Here is a 7,484-nt window from a genome sequence, read left to right on the forward strand (position 1 = left end):
TACTTGAATTAAAGTGAAAATCAGTAAACAATCATTTTTGTCTCCCGACAATATATTGTAAATGTTGCTGCAGAGCCCTCTCTGCACTGCCAGGTAAAATATAAAGGGAAATATGATGTCCATTTTATTTCTTTATTTCTGTTTTTAAAAACACAATTAAATGTTCTATAATATTTTTGCTTAAGAAATATTAGTGAAATTTAAAAATGCATAACATGCATAATATTTGTGTAATTGTATGTCTACACTTCTTTCTATTTGTTTTTATTACACCATCCTGGATGCTTTGGCAATTTTGTTAACCTAATATTAATGCCAAATTAAAGCATACTGCATTAAAATGAATTTCTCCTCATGACAATTACCTAGCTCACCCCAATTAAAGCTAGAGCTCTGATTTTACTTTGTTTATTTACCATTATTTATTGTGCTTATCTAATTGTATATAAATTATAACTAACTGTTTTTCATTTGTCATGGTTAAACTGTTTTATCGCTGAAAAAGAAAGAAAGAAAGAAAGAAAGAAAGAAAGAAAGAAAGAAACTGGCTAAAATGTGAGATGGTCTGAAAGATGGTTATTTTCATAAAAGGTTTTAAATGTTCCCTGTAGTAAATGTGTTGCAGTTGCTTGTTAGTATTCTGGTCCTTGACCATCTCTCATAGTATTCGGAAATATTTCCAGCATAATGCTAAACTTTTTTTTTTTTGCTTCAATAACAAAGTTTCGTAAAACACCAGTTCATGTATATTGGTAAATGCAATTATTATCCTTGTCTATTTTGACGTGTATTTCTGTCTTTAAATGCCAGGCTGTGTGGTGTTCTTATGTTCAACAAAAACTGTTTTTATTTCTGTAGACAAATTTCAGTAGAAAACAAATAATAATCACCTAACTCATTTTCTATTATTTATAAGCAAAACAAACTCAACAGAACAAAAACAACAAAAAATAGAATATGTTTTGGTTAAATAAAATAAAAATACTACTAGAGTGAATTAGAAGAATTAGTTTAGATTCAACTTCATTGGCATTTTACTTGTGTTCATTGAAACATAGTTATATCATGCTAAAGCAGGGCAGCTTGCATAGAAAAAGTAACTACAAGCTGAACAATTTGTATACAAAGTTAATTTAAGATGCAGAATCATCAGGAATTGGTATTTAAAAAAAGACAAAGAAATAACTGAGTACAACTTTATGCAGTTTAACATTATGTTTTGCCACCTTAAAGCATCAAAATGTCTACAGATCCTGAATATCTCTTTCAAGTCTCACAGCTGTTTTCAGAAGTTTGTCTTGACTCCTTGATTTGATGGAGCAACGTGATCTCTTCATTTACATCCACTGCTTTTTGTAGCAAAATTTACAGCCAAAAAATTGTAAAGATAGTATTGCTGGCTAAAAGGAGAGTACTCATCCTGTCGTAGTTCACATTACAGGAGAATTTAGTATTATAAATGTTTTGCCAGTGCAAATGGAATAATAGATACTGAACTGGAATTAGTACATGGCTTGTGTCACTGACTTAACACTCCACAGGCCTGGATGTGTATGAAACTCCTGCATACTAGTCACATAATTCACCCCCATGATGATACGGCATTTAGTCTGATAGAACCCAGATGCTTTTGCTCCAGTGATGAAATCTTGGAATCTGCTGGAATCCAATGCAACCAGCACCACTGTATGTGTGTATGTGTGTGTGTGTGTGTGTGTGTGTGCGTGTGTGTGTGTGTGTATATGTGTGTAATGATTTAAAAATGTTTCCTTTTATATGAATAAAGTTAATACATGCGAAATAAAGAATGTTGTTGTTTCTGATACTACATTTCTTGATAAACATCAAATATTAACGCATGCAGTCAGTGGAAAGTCATCCACGCCCAGTAAGAATTTGCAGGTAAACCCAATTTATTAAGTGAATTTATCCAAAACATTAGATTTATTTTCCTGAAAGTTATGAAGAAAGTTTGAGGGAAAATTCACTTTGAGGTAACACATGTTGTTCAATTGCTGGCAATGGAATTCAGAGTTTCCAGTCCCCTCTTGGCACTGCTTTAAAATAAATATTCTACAGTGGTGGAAAGAAATTTTCGGACAGCCTTAAAATTTTACACAATCTCAGATATTATCATGAAATATTTGTGGAAATCATTTTTGTGTGTTTCAAAAGGTGTGGCTGCATTAGATGGACACAAATAAATACAAATATTATTTTTTTGTTTATTGCTTACAAGAAAAACTAACAAAATGAAATTCCACCAAAAATATCCCAATACTCAATATTTTTTATTTCTATGGAACCAATCAATTCTAAGTTTTTCATGACTTTTTGAGGATTTGTTTAGTATTATGGCTGTGATTGTACTAAAAGTAGTTGCACTTGAAGAGTAACCTAAGAGTGATTCTTAATGCAATATTTCGCAAATGTATGGGATGTCTGAAAACTTTTTTCCACCACTGTATATGTGTAGTTATATTATGAAAAAAAGACCCTAAAAGAAAATTTTCTATTTCATTTTAATTTCTTCACAATGACCAGAACACTGGTCCACTGGTGACAGGATTGCCTGATGGAACACCGTTGGTAAAGTAGGTTTGTGTGTGTGTGTGTGTGTGTGTGTGTGTGTGTGTGTGTGTGTGTGTGTGTGTGTGTGTGTGTGTGTGTGTGTGTGTGTGTGTGTGTGTGTGTGTGTGTGTGTGCGTGTGTGTGCATGTGCGTGGGCTGTATCTACAGACCATTTAACTTCTGCCTTGGAAGTATTTATTTAACTGGACCTGTAATGGGTGGCCTGTGGTGATTCCACCGACCACCACGTCAGCCCTTGATGTCAGGGTTTTCCTGCGTCATGTAAAAGTGCATTTTTCCTCTTTGCAGGAAACAAGACAGACTCTCCATGCCGTTAAAGCACACACTCATCTTTATTTGCATCAGTGGAACAAATTAGAAGAAGCACAAGCTGATATATGTGTTTGTCAATCTGACAAACAGGCGAACGCTTTGCTTCCTCCAGATCTTTCATCCTCAAACTCACATGAGCTCATGTTCGATGCTGGCGGGGAGCCCTGTGATGTTGCCAGGGTAACAGGCAAACCTGACAAAGAAAAAGTAGTTCATAATACATAGGCCTTTTCTGGGAAGTCAAGAAGGCGGGACACACCTATATTTCATTTATGACCTTTTTTGTTAGAAGTGGAATTTTTAATTTCCTTATCTGTCCTGTCTAGACTGCTGGTCCTGTGCCTCAGAGGAGAAAGGATAAGATTGGCTAATGTATTTCCTCCCATTCCCTCAAGCCCACAGATTTATGAGAAAGTGTTGCTCACTGAACTGAACATGTCCGCGTAAGTGTGAAGCTGAATAGCACGACCAGAATAGCAAGAATGTAAGATTGTGAAACAGGTGAGTTTCATTCAACCCCCCAGAGACTCCCCACGCTAACACACTGTTAACACACTGCCCTCAGTCAGTGAACACGTAGGAATAATAGCATGCATACACATTTTCTTCTCCACTTTCTTTTCCACTCCCTCTCTCTCACACATTGAGCCTTGCGTGCATTGGTCATGATTGTCCTCATTGCAGGCTTTGTGGAGTGCCCCAACCTGTCTGTGCTATGTGAATGACTCAGCACATCAAAAGGTGAGGATGCAGGCGCATACATGACCCTCACGTGAATGTGCAAATTAGCAAACCCTGGAAAATTTCAATGTGGAGGACGTTTCTTCTCCTGCAGTGCACTACGAGACAGTCAGGCCCCGCAGAAGAGATGAAACTTTTTTTTAAAAAAGCCTCTTTCAATGTGTGAGCAACTCTGCAAGGCATCAGGCCAAGAGCTTCCGTGCCAGAGAAAAGGACTAACAGAACAGCAAAGTACCCTAAGCACATAATTAACGCTCTCATATGAAGGGAATATTGCTCTTGGATGATGATTTAAGGATGATGATTTAATTGGGGAATGTAATGATTTAGCGGGTGCTGCGTTGGAGCAGGTCTCCAGGCTGGGAGAGACTGTGGGTGGCTTTCTTCAGTCTGTAGGTGAAAATAATTCTGGTGTGTTGTTTTGTAGCATCAATCTGAGGTTAAAGTTGCCCATTTAGACATATAATGATGATGTACATGTTTGTGGTTTTGTGATTTATTAAGTAATATATATCACTCTTCGTGAGACTCCAGACTGAATATGAGGCAAACCAGAAAGTGTTTTTAATCAAACCACTGGAAAAAAAAAAAAAAACAAGAGTTCTATGTGTAAAATACACCATAAAACCAATGCGTATTTATCAGTGAGTGAAGACACATCTGGTTTGACATTTGCAGATTTTCAGGTATCTAATTTTGGCATTTTTGCCTATGAAGCACATGTTTAATATTTCTTTTTTTGCCTTGGTTCTCAGATTTCACTGGAAGTGATCCGAACTGTTCACAACACTACTAATTGTAAATTTTCTGTAAAAATACAAAGGAAGCTGACTGAACACTGACACAAGTCCACACAAGAATTTCTATTAACACAACACAATGGAAGTGAATGAAATGAATTGTTTTTGAAAACTGGAATCAGCATCTATATTTTTCTCTTTCTGGGAACAAAATCCCTTTGATAATTCTTCAGTAAAAGGAAGTTGGAACTATTCAAGGAAGTATGGAACACTGACAGTTACCATTAACAAAAAAATCCATGCACCTCCATTGTTCTGGGTTGGCCACAGACATCTCAGAGACTGAACTCTATTATTATTAAAAGCTAAGCTATCTGATCCATTGATACTATTACTCACCACTTCTCGTTTACACACTAATGAGCCATAAAAGTCAAGCTGGAGTGCATGAATTTCACGTATAAATGAACATCTGTTTATTTTAACCCAAATGAGTGGGCACAATGCTGACTAAGCCTTTCAGGTAAATCTTTCTGTAATTTCCAGCATACCAGTCTGTGACACTGATCCTACATTGCTTCACTGGTAGTCACGGCCTTTTTTAGTCAACTAGCAGTGATTAGTTTGCCACAGCTGAAGAGGGGAGCAGCTGCAGCGACAAACTGAGTAGGCCACAAAAACTAGGAGGATGGTGAAAAAGGCAATAGCTGAGGAGCATACTCTCCAGTACTGCCACTACCAGAAAGTAGGGACAAAAGCTGAACTCTACAGGTTTAAAGCCACACATACACATAAGCACAGTGGCACTTGTCATGGGGTTGGATATATTATTAGCATTATATATTGTTTTATTATGTTAGCAAGTGGACAGTTACTTTTGAAGTTGGTGTGTTAGAAGCAGGAAAAATGGCCAGTGGCAGGATCTGAGTGACTCTGACAAAGGCCAAAAAGTGATGGCTTGACCACTGGGTCAGAACATCTTTAAAACAGCAGGTCTTGATTAAGATTAAGATCAAGAAGCTTTATTGTCATTGCAAGGGTACAATGAAATTCCGTTCGGCAACATCTCTTGTAGCAGCTAGGTGAGTTTGTGTGCTTCTTGTACAGTAACAGTCTTCACAGTCATGAGGAAGAAGCTGGGTCTCAGTCTGTTGGTGTGGGCTCATGAGTTTCCTGGGTGGGCAGGGTCATTCCGGATCTTTGTGGTCCGTCAGAGGGGACGGCTGGAATAGATCTCCTCTAGGCGTGGAAGTGGAGAGCCGATGATCCACTGAGCCGTCTTGATGACCCGCTGCAGTTGTTTCTGTTCGGATGCAGTGCAGCCTGTGGGGTGTTCCTGCTATGTGGTTAATATCTACACAAAGTGGCCCAAGGAAGGACAACCAGCAAACTACTGACAGGGTCACGGACACCCACGATTCACTGATGTGCATAGAGGGCGATGGTGAGAACTACTGTAGCACAAAATGCTGAAAACTTTAATCCTGGTTGTGATAGAAAGGTATAAGAGTGCAGTGCATCACAGCTTGCAGAGTGTATTCACAGACCGGTCGGAGCACCCATCCTGACCCCTTCCACTGCCACAAGTGCCTATATGCACAAGAAGGCAAACTTTGAAATGTAACACCAACCTAAACATGGCAATGGTATTCTCTGATGGTAATTGCCTCTCTCAGCAGGATAATGTGTCACACTGCAAAAGGTGTTCAAGAATGGTTTGAGGAACGTGATTTTTTTCTCTCCTGTCTCTGAATAAGTTCTCTTATGTTTCTGAACTGTGGTTTCTGGCTCTTGCAACCATTGTAATGCTTTGTTGTCTTGTGTTTCTTAATCCTCGGCTTCCCTCTCTCTGCTCTCCTCTCAACGCAGATGGCCGCCCACCTGGTCCTGTTGGAGGTTTCTTCCAGTTAACAAGAATTTTTTCTTCCCCACGGAGGAAACGCTGCATTTCTCTCTATAATATTGTGAGGTCTTGACTCTAGCGTAAAGTGAACCGAATGACAAAGAGTTCATAGTGTTGACTCCGCTTCCAAATCCCCAGATCTGAATCTAATCAAGCGTCTTTTGGGTGTGTTGGACAAACAAGTCCAGTCAATGGAGGCCCCACCTCACAACTTCCATGACTTAAAGGATCTGCTGCTAACGTCTTGGTGCCTGATAGGACAGGACACCTTCAGAGGTCTGCGGAGTCCAGGCCTCGATAGGTCGAAGATGTTTTAGCAGCATGAGGGGGAACTACACAAGATAAGGCAGATGGATTGAATGTTGTGTCTGATTGGTGCATCATTTGGATGAACCAACTCTTTGCTGCACGTTCCATGGTACGTTTTATACACACAAATTTAGTCATGAGTCGAAAAGTGCTGGTGCAGTAATTTAGTATTGCTCAAAGCTGGAAGAGTTACGAGAATAAGATTAAAGAAAAAAAATTATAAAAATCAAAGCCACAGGGTTATTCTTCACTTACAGCAATACAACCAGTTCTATGTAAATATACAAAACTGTCAAACTTCGTGCTCAATATTTCTTGTTTCAAAAACGTAGTCTCCAAACCCAAACTAACATAAATTTGATGACATTATTAGTTTTATTTTCTCAGACATTAAAGAGCTCCCTTCAGAGTTGTAAAAGACATTTTAAAGGAGTGCAATGGTATAAAAGTAGCTGTTATAGGATTTATTTAAAATTGTCTCACATTTCCATCAAAATGAAAAAAAAACTTTCTACATGCCCTAAATGCGTTTTATATATAACGTTACAGATTAAGTAAGGAAATGCATTTTTCTTGTAATTCCCGTTAACCCAGCATTTCCAAACATGTTTGAAAGTATTTATATGCAAATGTTAGGAAACAACATCACAGAGGGCACATAAATTCCCAAAGAGCGATGTGGTGATATGCAAGCCATAAAGCTGGAGGGAAAACACTGAAATGTCACATATCTGTTCTGAATTACAGTCAGAACAGATACTAACGCCAACATTTTATATGCTTGAAAGGTCTGTCTAAATAATGGTTGGAATTTCAGCACAGATTAATCCAATCACACAAAGTATATGAGGCCAACAAAAGGAAAGGGAACATTGAGGAGCTGCGAC

This window comes from Amphiprion ocellaris, chromosome 2 (assembly GCF_022539595.1).
Source record: "Amphiprion ocellaris isolate individual 3 ecotype Okinawa chromosome 2, ASM2253959v1, whole genome shotgun sequence".
In the NCBI taxonomy this organism is placed as follows: domain Eukaryota; kingdom Metazoa; phylum Chordata; class Actinopteri; family Pomacentridae; genus Amphiprion; species Amphiprion ocellaris.